The sequence below is a fragment of the Cupressus sempervirens genome, chromosome 5 (assembly GCF_028749045.1).
Source record: "Cupressus sempervirens isolate cs-2001-9-10 chromosome 5, ASM2874904v1, whole genome shotgun sequence".
Lineage (NCBI taxonomy): Eukaryota > Viridiplantae > Streptophyta > Pinopsida > Cupressales > Cupressaceae > Cupressus > Cupressus sempervirens.
In genome coordinates this window covers 546739083-546764986 of record NC_143122.1, presented here as the reverse complement: position 1 = coordinate 546764986, position 25904 = coordinate 546739083, and positions in this window count along the sequence as shown.

The following is a 25904-nucleotide window of genomic DNA, read 5'->3' as shown; positions in this document are numbered from 1 at the left end:
TGCTTTAATTCCTCTATTATATTTGCAATGTTCCACAAGGGCTTAGCATGACCATTGAGAAAATTAACAATGTTTAATGAGTCCCCCTCCAGCCATAGGTTCTCAATCCCAGAAGCCAAGGCCAGCTTAACAATGTGACTAGTAACACTGGCTTCAAAAAAATGGTTTGTCTAATATCTGAGTGGGTAGGATAAAGCCACAACTCCTCCCCCATAGTTTTTTTTGATGATGCCTCCACTGCCCACGAGTCTTGGGTTCCCTTTAGTAGCCCCATCAAAATTGGCCTTGAACCAATTTTCAGGGGGAAAAGACCACCTAGCCTCCTATCTTTTCCTATCCCTTTCCATTTTCCTCTATCTGTTTTTCCCTCCTTCTTCAATATTTCCTTCCTTAGTAGTGGTGAAGTTCTCCTTCATTAGACCTTCAATTTTCTTAGTAATGAAAAATTCAGTAGATTCCCCATCTTTGAAGATTCGATTATTCTGCTCTTTCCAAATACCCCAACAAAAATGTGGAAGGGACCAGAAGCCAATTAATTGGGAGATTAAACCATTATATGAACTCCTCCATTAGCTAAAGAAATTTTGAATGTTGGACAGAGGGTACCAGCTAACCCCAAAGTCCCTGGTAAGGAGGTTCCGAACATTAGAGGAATAGGGACAATGAATAAATAAATGATTGACCATTTCCAAAGCATGCTTTCCAAATGTTTAAGTGGTACTTAGCAAGAGTTGAAAAGGAAATAGGTGTAAGTCTAAAGTGTTTGAGATATTATAGAGGAGGAGAACTCACATCAAATGAGTTTGAGATGTTTTGTAATGATAGAGGAATCAAAAGGTAGACATTTGGCCCTAGAACCCCTCCATAAGATGGGATTGCTAAAAGGAGAAATAAATCTATAATGGATTGTGCTAGAACACTCATGATGGAGAAGAATATTGCTTTGAAATGTTGGTGAGAAGTTGTAAGTATAGTCATCTATACCTTGAACCATGTGCAAATCAAGAAATGTACTCATTCAACACCTTTTGAACTATGGTATGGATACTCACCCAATGTAAAATACTTTAAGGTATTTGAAAGTAAATGTTACATTCTTAAAGATTTGAGGAATGGAAAACTTGATGCAAAAAGTGAAGAAGGTATATTCCTAAGATATTCCACAAGAAATAAAGCTTATAAGTGTTTGAATACTAACACTAGCAAAATTGTGGAAAGTGCAAATGTAAATTTTGATGAATACACAAAAGTGTATGAGGTTGAACCTATGAAAGAACTAGAAGAAAAAAAATCATTTGTATACTTTTATGATGGTATGACTACTAAATAAAATTTTTTAAATCAAGCTACAAACCAATAGCAAGTTTTAGTGACTGTCGAGTCACACCCCATGAATGTCGAGTTACATTCAGGAACTGAGCTACATTCAGATGCTAAGTTATAGAATGAAGTCAATGCACATTTTGATTATGATATTAGTATACATGAAAGAGATGCTGAATTACTTGGTAGAAATGCACATAGTGATTTAGAAGTTGAAAGACAAAATGAAGAAACAAGAGCTGAGCCAAGATTGTCTAAATATGTCAAAAGACATCATCTTGCTACACAAATCATTGGAGATAAAGATGCTAGACCAATAACAAGAAATAGATTGAGAAATGATACATGTTTTTTGAGCATGAAGGAACCCAAATCAATAAGAGATACATTAGAAGATGTTGACTAGAGTAAAGTCATGGAAGAAGAGATTGAACAAATAGAGAAGAACAAAACACGAAGTCTAGTTCCTAGACCAGAAGACAAAAATGCTATTGGCACCAAGTGGGTATTTAGAAAAAAGCTAGATGAAAATGGTGAAATTGCAAGGAACAAAACAAGACTATTTTGCAAGGGATATGCATAAGAAGAAGGAATTGACTATGGAGAGACATTTGCTCCTGTTGCAAGATTGGAAGTAGTAAGAACTCTACTTGCTTAGTATGCATACAAAAGTTTCAAAGTTTATCAAATGAATGTTAAATCTACATTTTTGAATGGCATATTAAAGGAAGAAGTTTACATAGAATAGCCAAAAGGTTTTTTTGATATTAACAATAATAACATGTTATGTAGACTACACAAAGCTCTATATAGTTTGAAACAAAAACCAAGAGCATGGTATGAGAGACTTCATAATTATCTTGTGAAGATTGGATTTGAAAGGACTGATGATAACAACAATTTGTACATGAAGATAGAGAAAGGAAAAGGTATTTTTTTATCTAAAATATTTGTTGATGATATCACATTTGGAGGTCAAGATGCTTTATGTAAGGATTTTGTAAATCAAATGAAGCAAAAATTTGAGATGTCTATGTTTGGAGAGATCAAGTTCTTTATGGGTTTGCAAGTATATCAGATGAAATTTGGTATATACGTCACTTAGTCGAAGTATGTCAAGGAAATATTGAAAACTTTTGGATTGGAGGATTCCAAACCAATGAGTACACCTATGGTAAAATGACACAAGTTGTCAAAGAATGATGATTTAGCTGAGGTGAATCAAATATTGTACAAGTCTATGATTGGAAAAGTGCAATATGTAGTACATAGTAGACCTGACATTGCATTATCTATAGGGATAGTTGCAAGGTTCTTTGCTAATCCCAGGGAGAATAATTTAATGGTTTTGAAGAGAATAATAAGATATCTAAAAGGAATAGAAGAGTTTGGTCTATACTACAAGAAAAATGAGAAATTTAAATTGAGAGCCTACATTGATGCTGATTGGACTGGAAACATTGATGATAGAAAGAGCACCAGTGGTGGAGCATTTTTCTTAGGAAAGAGACTAGTTATATGGACTAGCAAGAAACAAAATTGCACCTCACAATCTACTGTTGAAGTTGAATATGTTGTTGCTATTGTAAATTGTACAAACATTGTATGGATCAAACAAGATCAAACAACTACTCAAAGGAATGAGGGAAGAGATCACATAACTAGTGATACTTTATTGTGATAATACAACTGCTATCAATATATCAAAGTATCTAGTGATGCAATACTTGAGAGAGTTAGTTCAAGATAAAGAGGTGAAGATTGAATATGTTAACACAAAGGAGAAAATTATTGATATCTTTGCAAAAGCATTATCTAAGGATGCTCATGAGTATCTAAGAGGTAAACTAGGGGTGATACCCCTATCAAAGGATATCTAAGTAACAAGAAGAGTGCCCTACATCAAACAAACTGATGTTCACATGTTACAAATTAATGCAACAGATCTTACTTTAGGATTTGCCTAAAGTAATCAAAGAGTTGGAACATCAAATCACTCAGAAGCAAGGTGACAGAGGGAGAAAACTAAAGTAACTAAAAAGCTTATATCTACATGTTTAAAGATGAAAAGTCTTTGGCATTTTTGTTAAAGAGGTAGATAATATTGTTGATCAACGGTATGATTACTAATCAACAAAGATTGGTGATATTGTTGATCAGAGGAGAACTCAAGTATGATGAGGGAGATAGAGACAAATTTTAGTAAGAGGGAGATATAGTAAAAAGAGAGAATCTACCTGGTCAGAGGAAGATACAAGAAGAAACTTAGAGGGATTTATAAGAAATAATTTTGTAACCTAATCAAAAGATGGAAATTGCTAATAGAGGGAGAGATTTCAATACAAGGAATTATTTTATTTTTGGAATTCTTATTGTTTTAACCTAATCAGTTTGGTTGAACAAAGGTGTTTACCATTTCGTTGATTTGTTTGATTAGTTTGGTTTTCCATCAATGCCAAAGAGGGAGATTGTTGAGATTAGATTAAAACAATCATTGTTGAGGGAGATTGTTGAAACTAGATTGAAAGAGGGAGATTGTTGAAGAAGATTGTTTGTTTCAATCATTGTTTTGTTATTGATGTCAAACTTGCTATTTGTTGGTAAGATAATTGTTTATATGAGTTAAGTACTATCACTTATTTGATTAATGAAGAGGATTGATCAAAAGATATAATAGTAGCACTTGGAGGAAAGGTTGAGTTATGATTATGTAATGAAGTACGATAATTAGTTAAGAAAATGATGACATGATGTATTGATAATATACTTAAGGTTACAAAGGTTGGTTACACTGAGAAAGTTTAGAAGAACAAGTTACACAAAAAAAATTTGCCAAGCTTGACTGAGTGGATAGTAGGTGCCGAGCAAAATTAGTGCAAGCTAAGCAAAAAAATAGTTGGATCCGAGTAAAAGTTCATTCTAGTGTATGTTGAGCAGAATAGTGGATGCTAAGAAAGTTTAGTTGATGTTAAGCACCAATAAAATTTAGTTTGTGCTAAGTAATTTCATAGTGGATGTCGAGCAATGCAGTATATGCCAAGCATTAGAAGCTAGATAATGTCGAGCTGTTGCATTATTTAAAAGATCATGAACTTGATGAATCTGAGCTGACAAGTTTGTTTTTTTATATTATGTGAACTAGGTGGAAGAGAAGGTCGATGATTTGGTGGCACATACTTCAAGATAAACTATTTTTAGGCAAATTCAAAGTGGATTCTAGGAGAAGTTTCTACAAGAGATATGGAATGTGGGGTAGATACATTGTATCCTACCTAATCCATCCTAACCCTAAATTAGACAATGGAGAATAAGAAACAATATATCTTAATTTCCTATTTAAAGGAATGGCTGGTCATGAAGCAAGGTTGTCATGTCTAAGAACCTAAGGGAGACAAGGAGTCAAGGTGTTGGTGTTTGAAAGGGTTACCCATTTCCAATTACCCTGATGAGAACAAAACACATCTAGGGGCAGCTAACTCCCCTTCTCAACATGCCCATTCAGACACTAGGCCAACTATAAGGCTTGACCCTTCTTCTTCTTTAGGCTTTGCAAAACCTAGGCGGGTGGACCTATAGATTCTTTATATGGTACCAGTTGTCAAAGCATACACTGAATCTAATATGAAGTAGATAAAACCCTTATTTCTCCTAGTGGCTTATGAAACAACACAAATTCTACAATAGCTAGGTGCAAACCTATATTATTCATAAATTGAGCGAGGGTTTAAACTTTTATGTCCACTTCAACATGAAGGAAAATGATTGATTTATATTGAGAAAAGATAGCATGTCCAATATGCAGCAAAAAACTTAATGATCCTACAATGACTAGTGCCTTATCCATTAGGGTAATCCTATACTTTAGAATTACACATCCTTGAACATCAATCAACATATGGCATATGTTGAGACATTCATGTTCAGTCTGTTCACCTTATGAATTAGACAACATTATCCAATATAACCCCATATTTTCACACATCCTTCTTAATGAATCTGCAACCTTGTCTAAAACCACAAGCAATTATATGACTCCTTGAGTCAAAGGTAAGCAAACCTCAAACATACAACTGGGCAATTGCAAATAGGTTCAAGCTCTTTGTTCTTGAACATATAAAATTACAAATTCAATAAGAAAGGAGATAGAATTATATTGAAATTCAAAACCTTCTGCACATTGTATTTATCTCCTTAAAATAAGTACATTAGGAATGCATAAAACAAGATACAAGATCACACTACTGTATCAAAACTATCTATGAAATCCATATGTTGTTCATACAAGATATGTTGGGTGTGTGGCTTTCACATCCTGAGTAGAGCTCCAAGAACTGGAAAATAGAAAACCAACCAACAACCTACAACAAAGAAAGAAAAGAAAGACATAACAAAGAAAGAATTCTCGGATTCATTATACAGCCAACATCTATCCACTGGGAAATCAATCTTTTTCAACTGAAAGCCTCTTTCATTTCTTTTCCCATCTGATCTGATTTGATCTTATTATTACCTTATAACTGATTTAGATGCTCAATAATCAAATATGCCCTTTCTGTTACCAATGCCCCTAGAAACACAAATTGACCTATATCATGGACTGATGAAATCCTGTGTAGAAACAAACCCTGAAATCAAAAAATTTAGATTCTCATGATTCTAGCGATATATGATAAGGCATACTCTACCTTCTGAAAACACCCAAAATATCCATTTGAAAAATGCTCATCTGTTAGAAATGCTCATATTTGCATATTTGATTTTTAAATTTTGAAAAATTTAAAAATGCTAAGGTTCAAACTTTATAAAAAAGTCCACTTTTGATTTTTATTTTTTTTTAAGTGACGTGCATCCAAAAATAATAATAATAAAATATTATTATTATTTTTTTTTAATTTTTCCCTGGCCTTATAATCTAGGTAACCCATGTTTGACCGAGCCTTTCTGCCATGTGGCAGCCTTTGATTGGCCGACCACTGCTCTCAAATGCCATGTCAGCACCGCGGGTACCCAATTCCATGTGTCAAAAATGCACTTCCCCACATTATTTAAACTTCGCACACCTTCATATTGCGGGGAAGTGTTGTTCGTTCGATCTTGCCACGTGTCAGCATTTGGTGAACCTGCCTGAACCTACATGTCCCTACCTTGTCACTACGTCTGGGACCCGCCCTACCACATGTCAAAAATATGCTTCCCCGCATTATTTATCTCGTGAGCACCTTGGAAATGCAAGGATGCGCATGTTGTCGGATGTGGCCATGTGGCGCAATCTCGACGAATCTCCATTCTAAGCGCCACATCAGCTCATGTGCATGTTTGTTTAAATTTTTTGTTGATGACCTGCCAGCTGGCTTTTACGTCCATGCTGGCCACAGTGATGTGTGACATGCCTTTGAAAAGCCATCACTTTTCATTCACTTCTTTGTGGAGCTAAAATGTATTTGAACATTTAAGAATTCCCTCACATAGAAAATGTGGGACAAAAGCCTCAAAGTTTCTTTCAAACCCTGCACTTAGCCTTCGACCAATGATTTAACCCTTCGCCAAAGCGACTTGCTTCTTGTATGACTGCGTTGATTGGGTCCTAAACTTGCATGGTCATTCTTTAACAAGGCGTGGAGATTGCCTTTGGAAATGCTTCTATCTTGGCATGTTTTATCACATTGTGGATGCCTTCTTTGCTATGCAGCTTCCTGCTTGGCACCCAAACTCACTGCACTCCCTTGTCTATTTCCTCTACCGTGGGCTTTGTTTTTTTTTACTCAATACACTGATTTGTGCCTCACATGGTCTGGGTTCTCTTTTTAATTTGCATGTGGTCTGTTGCTAGCGTGAGAAACTCCTTTCAATATGTGCAGCGGCTTTTGTTGATGATTTTTTTGCAAGTGTTGCCTCTGCCTCTTGCGTGGATGGCTTCTTCACGTTGTGTTGCATCTTCAGCTCTTTTCAAAATTTCATTTTCTATTAATATATTGTCCATTCCTAACACTACGCTGATTTTACACATTATCAATACAAGGTTAACATCTGACAAAACCTTAAGAGCTTCCATGACTTTTCCAACGCTTCTGTACTCATTTACATCTGTTGTGCCTTCATTCTTCATTTAACACCCATGTTAGAAAGGAATTTTTTTTTTTGACTGCAGCCTCTACTTGTTAACAGTGTGTGGGAGCTTTTTTATTTGCTATGGCTTTTGGATTGGTGCGCTGCTCTACCTAAAAGATCCCCTATTCATGCATGGAGCTGCCCACTCTGTGTGACTGCGACTAAATGCTTGTTTCTTAAGAATGGGGCATTGTTGGTGTTGCAAAGCTCCTCCTTCAGGATGCATTTTCTTCTTTTGAATGCACGGGCAGCTGGTTCCTACTTTAAATGTGTGAGGAGTCTTTCTTTAATGCAATTGAAATGCTTTGGCAAACTATGTCTACTCCATAGTTTGATCATTAAATCAAAGCATATCCCAAAGAAATTATTTAACATTGATAATTTTTGACTTCTCCCTTGCTGCTCACACCTTGAAGATGGGGGCTACTTTATTTAATTTACATAATGTTCCTATGCCTGTGACTTCTACAAAGATTCACACATTCATTTTTTCAAAAATTAAAAATAAAACTACATTGCCTACCAAAATTGGCAGCCTCATCTATCCTTTAACGCCATGGGGTGTTTTCATCAACAGAAAATCTTTCATAGTATTTGTGAACTTTAATCATACATTAAAATAATTTGAATAATGATATGTGTATTTAATATTCCCAATCACCCATGCTTGAAAACAGTCAGACTCCAAAGTGGGTTCGGCTAAAAAAATTTGCCTTCCAAACAACTGGCATCCTCGTATTTGTCCCTTGACCCCATTGGACATCTTAGATTGACTTGATTCAAATCCAATCATAGATTCATTATTTTAAAAATCACTTTTAATCAAACCTACAAATTGTGAATTTGTGTCTGGAGGCTCGCCATCTGGCCTTAAAAATTGATTCAATCAAGTAACCAAGCCATGAAAATTGGCATGAGTGTTCAATCCTACATGCTCTACCATACTGAAAATTCTCAGCCCATGAAAAATTCGCAATCAAAAGATTTTAATTGTCGAACATCCATACTCCAAATATCCTGCAAGCAAACAGTGTTAAAAACATAAATTGGGCTTGGGTTTGGCATTATAAATTGGGGTTATTGATCACTTGGGCTTCTAAGAACCTAGAAATAGGTTCTTTGCCATGAGGAGAATGTAATTCAATAGTTTGGACTCATGATGAATCACAGGACACATTTAGAAAATTTCCAAAAATAGGCACTTGGAAATTTTAACTGAGAAATGTGTCAAAAAGTATTTTTTGGCAAATGTACGGACATGTGGAAGTGTGCAAAAGGATTCATCAAGAACTAGCATACTTCAAAGATTTTTAGGACATAACACAATGGTACAATTCACTTTGGCTTACCAATCACAAGGTCAAAGTTATAACATGCCGAACAGGGGTATGGATCAATCTGAATACCTTAGCCATAACAAAACAATGTAAATTGGGTTTTTAATCATGTTAGCGAACTAACCAAATGGATTCATCATGATCTCAAAACTAGAACATATGAATTATTTGACCCCTAGAACATGATGAAAAAGGATTTTTTTCATTTGGGTCAATTGGTTCAAAGATATGATTGGTCGAACAGGGCTTCCCAAAATTGTGTACAATTTGCAAATGTGTGAAAATAGTAAACTACCAACTTTGAGGGATTCAAAACCTAGTCAAATGAGCTCGAAATGGCTTGAAATCTAAAACATAGGTTCTTAGATATGGATACTAGACATTTCCAAAGCAGTGAGTCCCAAAACATTTCTAGGTGCAAGTTTTTTGATTGCAAACATAGCCTCCTTTCATTGTTTGACAAGTGAAAATGCAAATTTGGAACTAGCTCAAAACAAGACTTTGCCAAATAACTTGGAATGAAAATTGATCTTCATGGAATGCATAAACAAGCTGAATGGAGGGTGTTAAAAACATTAAACACCTCAGAGCCTCATAGGTACATTCGGGTACACATGCAATTATGGGCTTTCATAGGGCTCAATTTTTCAATGGTGCTCAAAATTGACTATGCAATTTTTAGCGCCAATACAAGGGTTTTGCTTCATCAAGTGACCTAAGAGAAGAGTTTACAATGACATGTTAAGAAAGAAGGCTTAAGGAGATGAATTCTTGAAAGGTGAACAAGCTGTTAGAGTTGCAAAGTATGAAGGCCAAGAAGAATTGAGGACTGAACAGAGATCTATAATTTGAAAATGAAGTTGTAAGTTGTATTAGATCAAGCCTTACTGTTACTCTCTAACAATTGTATCAGTCTAGGGTAAATCTTTTGGATTAAGGTTGATCGGTGAAATTCCAAGTGAATGGTCTAAAGTTCTCTAAGAAGGCTCACTTCTAATAGGGTGATTGAAATCCTTTAATAGGGTCACATTTAACAGTGTGTATTGTAACCTTTAACAGGGTCGGCCTTTCACAGGGCATCACTTTAGAAGAGTGAAAAGAGTAGCATGTTACTGGTGGTTATTCCCAAATTGGGTTTCCACGTAAATCATTGTGTCAAGTGTGTTGATGAATCTGTTATGTTTCATGTTTACATTTTTGCAAGTTGATTTGACAGTAATCTACAAGTTTTAAGTGATTGCATAATCTTATGGGTGCATGCATGAATATAAATGTTTTATGGGTTCACTAAGCTATGAAAAGTTTTATTTATACATTTGGACCTTAGATAACTGATTTGCAACCCCCCCCAGTTATTCTAAAGTATTCTAACATCTATGAACTCAATCATACTTCAAAATGTTCTTGCAACTTGTGTTCCTTTTGCTTCTCAACATCTATTATATTTTTCTCATTTGTCCTATTTTTTTTGTTGCACCTATAGCATGTGTCATATTGGTAGCATGTACTTCCATCTTGATTCATGTATATACAATTATTTCTAGTTTTGCCTAGTCTATGACTTTTGATTCATGTTGTTTATTAACTCATCGATCTTTAGGTATATTTGTATCATCTTGGATTTTATTAGGCTCATTATCTTCCCTTGTTGGTGTGCTAGATCTATCAAAACTATTATCTCATTCCTTGGTTAGGTCTATGTGCATTCCATAGATTTCTCCTATTTGTATTGATTCCTCTAATATAGATTCTTGTGATAAGTCAACATCAAAGATTGTTTTCCCATAAGTATAGTGTTTTTTCTTCTACTTCTTATTTTATTCATGTCGGTATTTTCATTGTGTGTTATATGTCTTATAAAGAATTTATTTTCATACTTTCCATTGCTGAATCGATTTCTTCAACATATTTTTCTAGCTTAGTGATTATGAGTTTTCTTTTCTACTCTACTTTTCCAATTCAACAACTTCATCCCATTGTACTATGATTTTTTTAAGTAACTCTTTGGGAATATGACATTTAAGCTAATTTAGAAATCCTCTAAACTTATAGAAGTGTGCCAGTATTTGCTTCTTTTATGATCTTCTTTTCCTCTTTTGATCATGACCTATACTTGATTCCATGTATATTTTTTATGGTTCCATATTATTATTTTTCTTCATCTATATCAGTATTTGTTCAAAGAAAATTGATTCTTGTATGTTCTTCTACTAGTTCATTTCTTTATCTCCTTGTTCTTACACTTGTTAAGGCTTGGCTTCTTGTTCTCCTCACTGGATGAGATAAATGATCTCTTTCAATTTGATACCTTGTCCTTCTTTTAGATGTAATCTCTCCATATTTCTTAAGAAAAACCTGATTCGTAGCTATTTTCTTCTTTATTCTTGCAAAGTGTTGTTGTAGACTTCTATCTTCTTGTTTGACTACTCCCTGCACCTATCTTGACCTGTGATTTTTTTAAATTTTTTTTAAAATATTTTCTTATACACTTCCTCATAGGTACCATACTAAATAGCTTCATCATCCTTTGGTAGAATTAGTAGTTGTTATAAGTTGCAATTATTTCATTTTCCTTCACTTCATAACCTAATAGTTGTAACCAAGATGTTCTTGGCTCTACATCCTTGATAATGCATGAATGTTTACTAACCAAAAATCATATATCATGTAATTTTCCACAAAATAATTTGGTATTCAATACCTTCCATACATTTTCCCTTGAAATTCTTTGAAATAAGACCACATAATAGTATTGCAAGTTCCTCCTAATTTCTTAATGTACTCATAGATCTGATAGATAGTCAATTTGTCTAATTCCCAATTTACTCTACCAATGCCTCAAAAATAATTATGTACATAAAATATATATATATACCATTAATGCTCCAAATCTTAAACCTTTCCTCTTAATTTTCCTCATGTTCATCATCAATTGATTCCTCGTCATCTCTTATAGATCACAACTATTTCTTAATATAACTATTTTGTATGCAAGCTATAATTCACCTCCCTATATGTTATTTAATTAGATTTCCTAATAAATTTTGTAACCCATGACCATTGATGCAAATTGTTTTTTTTTTTTTAGAATATTTCTCACAATAAATGTCTTTTGATCTTTCTCATACTTCAATCTCTATTTTGGGTTCTAGTTTCCTTGCATATTTTCTTCATGTAGCCAATATATTAGTAACTATGTGAATGATCTATTTTGTAATTTCAACTGGATTTTCTCCTTCTAACCAAATTTATTATATTTAGCACATATTTGATCTAGTATTCTCAAATCTCACTTTGTTTGCATTGAATATACATATGAAAATTTTTAATGAGTATGACTCTAGACAATATCCAGGACAATGCTCCAACTTTAATTACTTTTGTATCTTCTAATGATTGTAACTGGTATTCATGTTTTCTTTCTTATGATTTTTCAATCATTACAATTTTATTCACATTTGTAGCCATACTTTTATTTATAAGATTCAATTATTCTCACGATATCTATTTAGCTACATTTTGCAAACTCAATCAATCTGATATCTTCAAACTTTTTCTTATGATATGAATTGCATGATATATTGTAATTTCACACTAGAATTTTTTTCGCATCGTAGCTTCATGAATATAATGTAACAATGATTTATTAGACATTTATAGTGGTTAAGTGTTCAATGAATCTCTGTACTAATCGTTAAATGCTATAGCTGGCAAGATTCCTTTAACCAACATTAGCTCAATCATGAATAATACTCTTCATTCCAATATATCACTTCTTTTCTTAATAGCATAAGACATTATTTTTATGATATTACAAAATCCAAACTAATCCTAATTCTCATCAATGCATCTAATTATGTTAATAGATTTTATAGCTCTAATATTCTAAGGATTGATTAATGATTTCAATGAAGTTTTAGGTTCCTAAGCATTTACTTCTTTTCTTACTTGGTGGGTAAATTCTCTATCTCGACAGATGCAAGTTCTTCTATTGATGTGGCATCTTCATCCATTTTTACCCAATATATCTTCCTCATTTCTTCTCTAAAAAATTTTTTGATTCACAATCTATTTATCTTTAGTGTCCTTATTGATAGAAAATTGATATCTACAATTGTACGCGACAATCCAAATTTCAAGCATATTCAACATGGAATTATCATTTCTGTCCAAAGTTTGTATTTTCTTTCTTCATTTTCTATTTTTCATTCTGAAGTTACATGTCATGAATCCACATTTGAAACCTATAATAGGATTGTTAGATTCCCTTCTCATGTAGTTTACCAATTTTTTGAACTTCCTTTTTGATGTTCTCTTGGTTCTACATTCCTCAACTTTATATCCACAATGATTTCACTTGTAATAAAATTCAATAAAGGTTTTGATAGATGCCTACTATGGTTTTTAGATCTAAACTCATGGGCTTTATGTCCAAACTAATTTTAATTATTATAGCAGCCATAAAAAGATGCTTCTCTTGGAGTATTCATTTGTATGCTTCTACAAACATTTGTAGTATGACAAAATTTTCCAAAATTGTAACAAGTATACTTATAGGGATTGTTACATTTATTGGATTCTTTGGGGGTCTGTTTCCTACTATTTAGTTCTAGATTTTGAAGATTCAATAGTTTCTAATTTTTTGTTACCATTATATTGTAGTCCAATTGTATCATCCTATTTCTTCTAACCTTTTAGTTGTTCATAAATATTTTACATGCTTCTCTCATACTTTGTGAGTCTTTTAGTGGCTTCCATTTCCAGTTTCAAATTGTTCTTCAGTTCTTTATTCTCTTTCTTTAGTCTTTGATTTTTCACTTACAGTTGTAGGTTCATGTCACCTATACCATCTTGCATTTCATTTCATGCTTGGATCTCTTTTGTTTGCTTCTATAGGAGTGAATCTATTGGAGGTATTATTGGGAAGAAAGATACTGAGAGGGGGAGTGAATTAGAATCTATAAAAATTTAACTCCTTGAACAAAATAACAAATTAATTGCATTCACTTCTAATCCATCTCATATCTTAAATCATACACCATATAATCATGTACTATAAAACTAAAATAAATCTAACTATGCTTCACATCCATCAACATGTAAATAAATGTAAAAACATAACACAAAGGTTTTGGTTACACAGAAACCCTCCAAGGTGAAGGTTAAACTTGGATGGGGATGACACACACAAATCTCGATTACTATAGTAATAAAGTTTGCGTGTTAGGCCTACTATGTTGATCACTTTTAATGATCTACCCTGTGAGGGGTCTACTTTGTTAAAAGAATTACAAGACCATTAAGTCTACCTTAACTAAAGGATTTAATCTTACAATGAAGTAAGCACTCTATTAGGAGATTTAACTAGGTATGTTAAAACCAATATGTTAAGAGATTTTTCCGGATACACTGATTATAATGTCCTAGTAACTGATCCTTTAGTTTTTCCTAATGAAGATGATAATAGAGCTTCTCTCTACCTTGTCTGAATTTGATCTCCTTAACTGATTAGTTATGTTATTCCCTTCACTACTAGGTTGCATTGTTTGATTAGTTTATTAAACTTACCCTTCCTCATTATGTCCTTAGCCTTTTTGTGTATTTATGATCTTCCTTCACACACACTAATTTAGGGTTTGGTCCCTTTATTAAATAAATAATTGTGGAAGGTTCTAGATCATAATCAACAATCCAAATTCACCCTTTCTATGCTTAGTCCTTGTAATTTTATGATTGGTTACTCTACCTTCCTAAGATGATATCCTCTGACAAAATATGTAATTATCTCATTACTTATCTCTATAATCCATAATTATTGCATATAAGTCAACCATAATTATTTACAAAAGTGTTTGTGCCATTGCAAATAGATATTCCAAAAATGGTTTACTCGACAATTAAATATATTGACACTCGATCATAACTAACATTTATGTTGTCCCTCAGCTTCTATATGCTTGGAAGATACTGAATCACTCAACATAAACTAACTTTTCATTATTCAACTTCCTTATCTTTTACTAGGCATGTATAATGACTAGATCTACACTAGGGTTCTCAGCAACCTTTAATTTGCTTAGCATGTAGTGATAATATAAACAAGTCTGTATAGCTCAACCTTTATCAGGTGGCTTGGTCGTAGTGATGATCGACTGACAGTACCTAGAAAATGACTTAGTGTTGGACACTAAGAGGCAACAAGGCTTAGATATCAAAAATCTCTCCCTTTGACATTAGTTGCAAAAAGACTTTGGCATGTCTTATCAATCCATTCAAAATTTCAAAATATAAAAAAAATTGAATTCCCCATTAGATTATGATTTGGTCTCCAAAGAATTTAACTTTTCTATACGCAATATATGTACATGGCTTCTGCATACCTATGATCTATGATCTCTAATGCAAATTCATCTAATTTCCCCTTTTTTTGTTTTAAATTCTGATTTTCCTTGTGTCATGTCTAGTTTCCCCTTTTTTTTTGACACTTATGGCTTGGGGTTTGTAGGGGTCAATTGGTATTTGTCCAAAAAGGTTTTTTTATTTGATAAAGTGACATCTAATCATTGATTTCATTTAGATTTAGCTAATTCTAGGACCTAAATCTAGATTTCTAGTTGGGCAGCTAGATCAACTAAACTATCTACAATTGAGAGATGAGGATCTATCTTAACTAAATATGTTGCAACTTATAGTTCCTTTTGTATTATCTCCATATGAGGTAGCAACATAGTTTGTATTAAAATTAGCTTTTTTCTAATTTTTTCTCTTTAGCCATCAATTTGATTAACCTTCATTGACCAAATGTCAATTTATTGAATGAATGGGAGCTTCAACTTGCATTCTTTCTCAAATAATTAGTGTAAGACTCTAAATATTCTTATAATTGATCAATGGAGCATTGATTCTCCATGGTGAAGAAATCATCACAGAGTTTTATATATAATGAATGAATAGACTAAAAAATTCCTTCCAAACTCATTGCAAGATTAGAAATCTCAACCTATCTTATTGCAAGTTTTGTTGAGACTTTCTCCAAAACTTTGTGCTCAAACTTTTTCTTAGACCATCTCATTATTTTCTCATTGGTCTCTATATCTTCATTATTTTTTTTCTATTATATAGATGAACTTTTCTAAAATTATTTTTTACTCATTTACATCATGAATGTCAAATGCTTCTACAAAAATATATTTAATTTCATGGAGTACCTACTTCTACTTGAACTCCCTCTTTATTTTTTCTTGCTTTGTCTTACAACTCATCAAACCTTGTACATTATGTATTTGTTCTAATATCATATTTTTGAGATCATACTTAGGTAATGCGATGACCTCATATAGACTTACTAGAGTCTTTGGTGTTTCAAACTTTAGTTTCATCATGTATGACCATGGGGAATTGATAGTTGGAAATGATATTTGCAATTTTTTCCCCTTAGCACTTGGTCCAAGTGTTTGTTGTTCAGTGGATGTACTCTCCTGTTGAGTAGATATGACATGTTGAATAGCTGTAACATTTAATGCATTAGTATGAACAACACTCGATAGTTGAATGAGGGCTTGAATAGCCTCTTTCTCCTTAGGCTTCTTGGTCTCTACTAGCTTAGAATAGCCTCTTTCTCCTTAGGCTTCTTCGTCACTACTAGCTTAGATGGTGTTTCCTCCTTAGCTCCCTCTGAGGCATCTTGAGTAGATTGATATGCTTCACTTTTCTCTTCTTCTTGACCATCAATAGCATGAATGGACTTTGGTAGCACAATGATGGCCTTACCTTGTAGCTCAGCACTCATTACTAGAAAAATGTGATTGTTGATGCATTGTCAAGCTATGGATAATCTTGTATTTGTAACAAAATTGGATTGGTGCATGGAAGAGAGGTGTCTAAGGTGTTTTTTCTACATTTTTCAAATCTTTCTTAGTTAAGATATTCAAATTTAATGGTGATGAATCAAGAACATCCTCTATAGTGAAAACATCTTGTTTTTCACTACCCTCTGCTAACTTTCTCACTTGTTCTTTCAAACCCTCAAGCCCATCATAGTCTTCTTGATTAACTAGCTCAATAGCATCTCTTCCTTCTTCCTCTTTCGAGCCTTTTTTGCCAATGGAAGTAGTAATCAAAATGCTTTCTACCATATCAAAATTCTTTCTTTTTCAACCTCATATGATTTATTCTTCAAAAATTTATATGCCCTTACTTTTGGAACAAATTTCTCAAAAAACTCCCTTAGGTCAATAGACATATGTGTCTTCCCTAATTCAGGCATTGTTTGGGCCAATGTGGTTTCCCTTATTTTCCTTTTAGTGGATAATGCTCACTTCCATTTTGCATCTAATTTATTAAATAAATCATTGGGAATACCCTTATCTAATTCTATAGGTGTATACTTAAATTTTTCCATCATATCTAGCATTTCCTTCTCAATCTTCTCTTGATCTTTCTTATTTAAAGAATCACATTTAATTTGTTTAAAACCTGCCATGCCAGTTGATTTTATGATATTATCACAAACCTGATCTATTTCCATAAGAGGCCATTTGGGTATAATTGTAAGCTTTCTCAAATCATCAAACTTTTTTTCCTCTCCTTCATCCTCCTCCTCATTAGGTGTGACAATCAATTTTCTTCTCGGCCTCTTTGGTGGACTCTACTTAGTCCCTTTTGTTTGTTTCCTCTTTGTTGGACTTTTCTTTGTCTTAATAGTTGGGGTTTGTGCTTCCTTGCATCTTTTTATTATCCTCCTCTTAGGCTCAGGTGTAGGAGGTGTACCTACCTTCTTCACATTCTTCTTTAGATCCTTCTTCACCTTAGGATCAAAAATTAAAATTTCCTTTGTTTGGTTGCCTCGGGCTTGGCAACAACTATAGCCCTTAGATTCTTCATCTTCTTCTTCTTCATTAGATTTTCTATCTTCACCTTGTCCCTCTATTATTTGAAGAGGTCCTTTTATAATTTTTCCATCAAGATATGCTATCATTTTATTTTTTTTCCTATCCATCTTGGGCACTTTGGTTTGCATTACCATTCTCCAAGATTTTTTGATAGTTGTTGCAGTTGCAACTTGGCTAGGTCATAGTTGTTGTCTTTCTTTATAATTTTTTAACCTAGGTCAGCTAAAATGCATGGAACACTATTTATTTAGCTTGACTAATATAGCTTTTGTGTAGTTACTCACACTAAAAACTCAATAATAGGGTCTTCAATTCCATCTATAGACATTCCACTTGCCTTCGTCTAATCCTACACAATGCTCTTCGCAACACATCTCATCATCTTTACCCTATCTCGGGTTGTATAACCACTAACACAATGAATGATTGTTGTGTTTATCTTGACTAGTCCACCTTCTAACCATAATTTCACATCATGTACTCAGATTAATACAATATTTATCCATTCCACATTTAATACTTTAGGAAATTCTATGGCACGAATAAGCCCTTTCTCGATAATAATCATATTTTCATCTTTCAAAATTCTATTATCACGTAGCTTATCATAAGAAGCTCACAATTCATAATATCCAATCTCTTCAACCTTATACATGTAACATGATCTAACATTGTGAACTATCAAAAGCCTGGGTGGAATTGATGACATAGCACTAGATGCATCTCTAGTAATCACAATGTTAGGGTAAGTCATAAATTTGGGTGGAGGACATTGGTTGTTCTTCACAATTTGTGTGTTACTTTTCTTAATCATCTCTTTTCTAGAAGTAGACATAGATGATGCCATTTTGGAAATAGACTTTTGAAACTTAATTTCAACAATTTTGAAAGACAAATTAACTCAACACTTCAGACCTTACTTACTTTGTTATGTAAATTTGTCGATGGCGCATTGAGATTTACTCACACTCTCACTAAAATTGATGTTTAATAGCCTATGTCCACTAAATATCTTGGTAAATGAAAATAAACTTCAAAAAAATGATATAAAAATTAGGTCTGCAATAAATGCAGTGTGTTGAATTAGATACATTAGAGCTATCTTGACCTTCACATAACATTGTGTTCACAACTTTTTTTTCAATTACTCATTTTCTATTATGTAGTACGATCAACATATGAACTTGGTTTTGTTAAAATGCTCAGCCTATATTAAATTACTCAATCTCTATAGACCATAATAGTGATACTCGACATCTATTATGCATATGAATTATTTTTCTAAATTATTTTATCAGATCTATCCTAGTGCATCTTGATTCATGCATATATGGAATTTTAATCATATCTCTTGTTAGGAACTAGTACATAATTTTTCATTCAAGTGCACAATTCCTCACATACTTTCTTATCTTAGTTGCATATGGTGTGATCACCTGATCCATTGGATTGAGTGATCTCAACTTTTCTTGATCCACTACTTCCTATGTGTACTTTCTTTTTCTAGGTTTGAATAATCTCTTTCTTTACTTGTTCTATATCAATTTTTCCTTTTCCTTTGATGTGTCCATTGCTTGGTATTGGTACTTAGGTCCTACAATTCTTACTAACATGTCCAACCTTGTGACAACTAAAGAAAACTAAGCTTCCATTTAACCATTTCTTATAATTTCCTCTAAAATGTGTCCTAATGCAATTTTCTAGAATGTGACCATACGCTCCACAATAATGATAATTATACCATGTGCTATAATCCCAATTGTAAGAGTTTCCTTGCTTAGGTACATGTGCTTGCTTCTTAGATGTCAAGTTGGATTTTACCTTGGATCTGCATTTTTGAGCTCTATGCCCATATTTCTAATAGATGTGACAATGTGCTTCAAATCTAAGTGCAATAGATGTATCACTTCCCTTTGACCTACATTCATGTCCTTGGTGTCCTACTTTACTAAAGTTAAAACACTTACCAGTAAACTTAGGTTTATGACTTTGCTTATTATTCTTTCTTCTACAAATGTTTGTTGTGTGTCTGACCATGCCATAATGATAAGATGTAGCCTTTCCTTTAATTTTTTTATTTCTTTTCTCTCCACTCATGGATGATTCTCCTTCTTCAGTAGATGGGTAGTGCTTGATATGCCCACTCTATAGGTGTCACTAGGTGTTCTTGGTGACCTCATTAGGTCTTCAAAGTATCTCATTGCTTCAATAGGTTTTTTTATCCTTTCCAAGAGTTTCTTCTCAGATCTTAATTCATTCCTTAGTTGGTCAATTTGTGATCTCAGATTTGCAATCTCCATGTCCTTTCTATTCAGTTCCAATTTGCAAGTGTAGGATTTGAGCAAATATGAAAATCAAATCCATGAAGCCCTTGAATACTTGCATGTAGAAAACTTGTCACAAAGAAGAAAAAGACAAGAAGAGGCAAGGTTTTCTCTAAAAACATGGAAATTATATTCTCAAATGAAAAAAATATTAAGAATTACAAAGAGATCAATCCTTATAAAATGGAGATCAAAACACGAAAAGGGTAACCTAAAGGTGAAAGCTATTTAATAATTACTAATTAATTATTAAATAGAGAAAGTGAAAAACACATAAAGTGAAATCTTAAGAAGGGAGAAAAGGTAATTTAATTTATGAAATTAAAGTAGCCTTTTTCTCTAACACCCCCCTTAAGATGAGCAACAATGAAGAAAGAGCAAGGAAACTACAATGCAATGATGAAAGCAAACTTGGGTCCTCACAACAAAGCCTGATGAGGTACCCTACCCAATCGCAACAAAATCTCTATGAAATGGAGAAATAGAGAAAATTCAATGGGAAAAACTCTACTCCAAAAAGAGATAGTTGAAAACCTAGTGAAGGACTACAAAAGCCTCCTACTAGAGGAATGTTCCAGAAAATAGAAACAAAGAGTGATCATGAAGAAAACCACTAAAGCATGAAGAAGCCACAAACTCTGTCAAAAGGAAACTACTAATCTATAGAACCTCCTTTGAAATAGAACCTAACCCTAGGTAGAGAAGACTGTAATCTACATCGAATCAAGAGGAAAATAAAGGCAAACAACTAAACTAAAAAATACAGATGGAATGAAACATCAAAGGCTATAGAGATTATCAATCAAATGAAGGAAGGTTGCAACCAAAGTAGGAACAAAAAGAAGAGTTTCTATATGGTAGATGACCCATCTCACCGAAATGCATAGGTATCCAACCACTACAATCACCTAGTACATAGGATCAAATAATGAATACATAGCTCACTCTAGTGAACCAAGGAAGCATGAGAAACAATAGAAGAATCCCCCCAATGTAGACAAGGTTGAGGTGACAAGAAGCTAAGAAAGTGGGTCAAAAATCTCTTGCAAAATAGAAAGAACCAAGAACATCGAGAGTGAGGAAAAGGTACAAACACCTATAAAGGCATGTGTCATCAATATATCATGGCACTAATTTCATGGAAGGGACACTCACTTGAAAAAGGAAAAGGGCACTAAAAGGCAAACAACTATCCCCCCATGGCACTTTATAATGTAGTGCAAGTACAATAAATCACAATGATGAAAAAGATTCTAAAAAGCAAGGAGTGGCACTTTATCTCAATGTGTTTGCATTAAAAATGCTTACAAATGATATCAACAATAATCGAAAAGGGAAAAGAGCCAATATAATAGATCCCATGCCATGAAAAATGATTCTCAAATTTGAAACACTCAAGATATCCACCATAGTGTAAAAAAAGAAAAAACATGATAGAAAGAGCATGGAGAAGAATCTGGAAGAAATTATAGCATTTTTAAAAAGTAGATGGAACCAACTTTTCAAGAATATAACACTTTCAAAAAATGGAGATGGGATGCTCAAGATATGCCCTTTAGAGTGAAAAACTAAACATTCATATTTGATTACCAAAATAGGCAACCAAACTGCATCAAAATTAAAAACTCCTACACCACTATCTCTACCTTGGAACCAACTTTTTGGCACTTCTTTTGGATAAAAAAAAATGTCTATATGCTCAAGTTATGGCCAAAAAACCAATAGTAGATCAAAAAAGGACCTGAAGAGCTTGTAAGGGGTGTTGATGTCATGCTAACATCAGCATTACACTATCTTAAAATTGATGGCCTGCTAACAATCACAGCAAAAAAAGACTGCCACATAGCAGTGGACTCAAAAAATAGGCGATGTGGCACCTGACACATGGTAGGTGTTGATGTGGCACCAATGCCATGTGGCAGGTGCCTATGGTTCCATGTGGGTAGAGTGTGCAAAGACCACAGAGTGGTAGAGGTAGAGTGGCTGACAAAGGTAGAGTAGTCAGAGTGGTGGGAGCAATGGTCGATGGAGCTGAGGTGGCAGTGGTAGTGGTCATTAAAGCTAAGGTGGAAATGACAACCAGGAAGTAGTGATGGAAGCAAGAACAGAACATGATGGTTGGGATTGTGGCAACAGTGGCTAAAATAGTGGTATGGCTATCGAAAAAGAACTTCGTGCCTAAAAGAAAAATCATGCCTGGAAAATGTGAATCACCCCTTGGAAAATGGTGATCATCTCCAAAAAATGGCTTGTGGGCCGATTTTCATTTTTTTTAAATTATTTTTTGAAAAAATTTCCTCGTAACACATGCAGGAGGTCGTACGGTCTTCTGGGCAAAAAAAAATTGCATCCTGGATCAACGTTGTCCAAAATGGACAAACCTTATATGGAAATTGGGGTTTTGACACCTTTTGGATCCATCTATGAAGCTTGTTTGGCCTCAAACTGCTTAGAAAATTGGTGACCCCCCTATTTTCTCAAGAAATACCTTAAAAACTCCAGATCTAATCTATCAAACCCTTGTTCTCCCTTTTCTCCAAATACTAAACAAGCTACAATAGATCTAGCTCTAATACCATGTAGGATTTGAGCAAATATAAAAATCAAATCCACAAAGCCCTCAAATGCCTGCATGTAGAAAACCTATCACAGAGAAGAAAAAGACAAGAAGAGGAAAGGGTTTGCTCTAAAAATATGGAAATTATATTCTCAAATAAAGAAAAGATTAAGAATTACAAAGATATCAATCCTAGGAGATCAAAACCTGAAAAGGGTAACCTAAAGGTGAAAGCTATTTAATAATTACTAATTAATTATTAAATAGAGAAAGCAAAAAATGCATAAAGAAAAATATTTAAAAGGGAGAAAAGGTATTTTAATTTATGAAATTAAATTAACCTTTTTGTCTAACAGCAAGTAGCAGTTGATTCATCATGTCTAACTCAGTACTTGTAAACTTTTACACATCAAATGACCTTTCTTCAAGTTTGGTAGCCATTTGTCTCTTATCTTCTTTAGTCATGGCTTTGTCTACTATTAAGCTATCATTTTACATGATGCTTAATGACCAAAATCCTTTCAAACTTGTCTCTTGAAAAGATAATCTAGGATCAACTCCAAGGTTCTGAATGATCTTGCAACCTATTGGATTCTGCTCAATTGAAGATAAATGTATTTGTTCATAAGGAGGCCTTTGCTAGTTCAAACCAATTTTGGATAAGATGTTTGATCTACTATTTTGAAAAATAACCACAAAAGAGATAAATTTTTGGTATTTTTTGTTTTATGATGAATGCAATTTATCAATGCAACTATATGAATTCCTAATTTAACCAAGTGTTAGCAAAGAAAATAACAAAGATAAGGTAACAAGAGATTTAAAGTAGATAACTTGAAAGGGAAATTCTTAATGGATATAAACCATGGTAACAACATGTCTATGAGTTAAATCATTGAAAAGATCAAGTCAAAAACCAATGAAAATAGGAGTAGTGCTTCCTCAATTCCACTAATGTAATCATTGATGGGAACTCAATAATAACCAAAAAATGTTTCACTTCTCATCAAATCACAAGGCCATAGAAAGTGTGCTCATGTGAGACAAGAATCTATGTAGGAACAATAGAGTGATCTTTTCTCCAACTTGGTACATCACACAATTTGTTAACATGAGGCAAAAACTAGAACTAAAAGGTTGCACAATCAAATCAACACAACAAAACCATTAGCTCCATTATTATTCATGAACATGCATTGACAAAAATAACACACTCCGACAAGAATAACTACACTCACAATGAAAAAACTAGTAGCATATATTATTTCATCAAAATAATGGCCTAGAGTACATATTACATCCATGTATTTATATGATGTCATCTTGTCTTTTTGTGTTGAGAGTGAGATCTCTTAAAATGAAAACACATGCTAAAACCAATATAATTGTATACAAACTAACTCTCTAAATCTTGCTAAGTAGGTCTGCATCCTTGTTTATATCAATTAATGGGTGCATGAGCCTTTACATGACTTAAAATAATAAAAGAAGAAGGAGATACAAAGCTACAAGAGGATCTAAGAGTCACTGGAAGCTCTAAAAATGGAAGTTTGACCTTCTTTGGGTGTTTCTAGGAGTTGAACTATTATCAGAATGTGTTTCTGATGAAAGATCTAAATTAGGAACTAGTAGTTAACTATTGATGCACTATTACTTCTTCAAAATTACCAGTGCACCTTTGTGAATAGTGCACCTACACACCTTGCACACCTTCAAGGAATTTGTGCAAGGTGCTCAATTCACCAAAAAAATTGAAGTTCTCTGTTTTGAAAATGGTTTATGGGTTTTTCACAAATGATGTCTGGGAGAACTCTTGTGCACTTATTTTGCCCTTTTTAATGATTTATACCCTCTTTATAGCCCAACATTATCATATATTTGAACTCCTTCTACTTCTTCTATCTACACTCCCAAAGTACATGTGTTGAATCTTATCATTAATAGTTTCATAAGATGAGGAAATTGTTCTGGTTCATGTGTCCAAACTCTGTATCTTTGATCTTCACTATAAATTAATGAATTAAAATTTACATGTGACTCCTTTGAAGGTGAAGGTTTTAGATTAAGGTAAAAATAGTTTTTGAAGGAAACTGAAACCATTTTAAAAAAATAAAAGATCATCGCTAAGAACTGGCCAAGTTTTACAAGAACCTGAAACCTAGAGTAAAGAAAAAACACAAAAAAATAGGTTTTACGAGGACCTAAAACCACAAGTTTAAACCAAACACACCTAAGTTTTACAAGGACCTAGAACCTAAAGTTTTTAAACAAAAATCTAGAAAACTAATAAATAGAACTAGCAACACCACCCGAACCAACAACCATCACACCAAGCAACATCTACACCAGTTCCTTGATGCTCTTCTCCACCTCCTTACTAGATTTAGTAAATAATATCAATCATTGTAGAAATAGGAATCTCAGGAGCATCAACATTCTTTTTTCTCATACTTTGCCTGATTCTCTTACTAGGCCCTCCTTGACTCCTCACCAGAACAGTGTCTAGAAACATGATCTCCTCATTACTTTTCTTGCCTAGAGTGGCCACTATGGTGCACAAACTAAAAGTGACTTGCTCCATTCTCTTCTTTCTTTCCTTAATAATTTGACAAATTTTCATCTCGTAGTCCTTTAGTTTCTCTAGGATGTTGCCAACAAGATTCTCCAGGTGGGCTCTCATGACATGTTCTTAGTCCATCTCTTTCTGAATGACTCAAACCTTTTTCTTAAGCACCATGATTTCATCATATAGCCACAAATCCTCTTGTAGAGAAGTCTCTACTTTAAGTTTGGCAGTATGAAGAAAGGACAGTTTTGCATGGTGGGTCTCATCCCCAGTATCTTCTTCAGTTCTAATCATAGTGTCAATGGTAGTTTTACTAACCTGGATGTTAGTGTTAGCATCTTTCTTCTCCTTTAACTCATCTTCATTCTCCTTACTTGGGCATTGCTCTTGCATAATGAGGATATTACCCTCATTGTTCTTTTTGGTGTCAATGTCCATTTTCTCCTTGTTAGATTTAGTATTAGGAGGAGAAGAAAGAATTTTATCTTTCCCCTCATCATCCTTTAAAGCTTCAGACCTAGCATTTGATTCAATTCTTCTTTCTTTACTTTCCTCCACTTGGTCCTTACCTATAGACATGCCTTTACTTCTAGAGTAGCCTTCTAGGTTTGAACTAAGGTATCCCATTTTATTCTTATTGTCATCCTCAATGGAATTCTTAGAATCTATCACTTCCTCAACATTATTCATTTTAATCTCATGCATATGACCCTTTTAGTGCTCTTACTATCACTAGTACCTTCCTCACTTTTAACCTTTTTCTTTGAGGGTTCATTACTAGACACTTTCCTTTCTTCT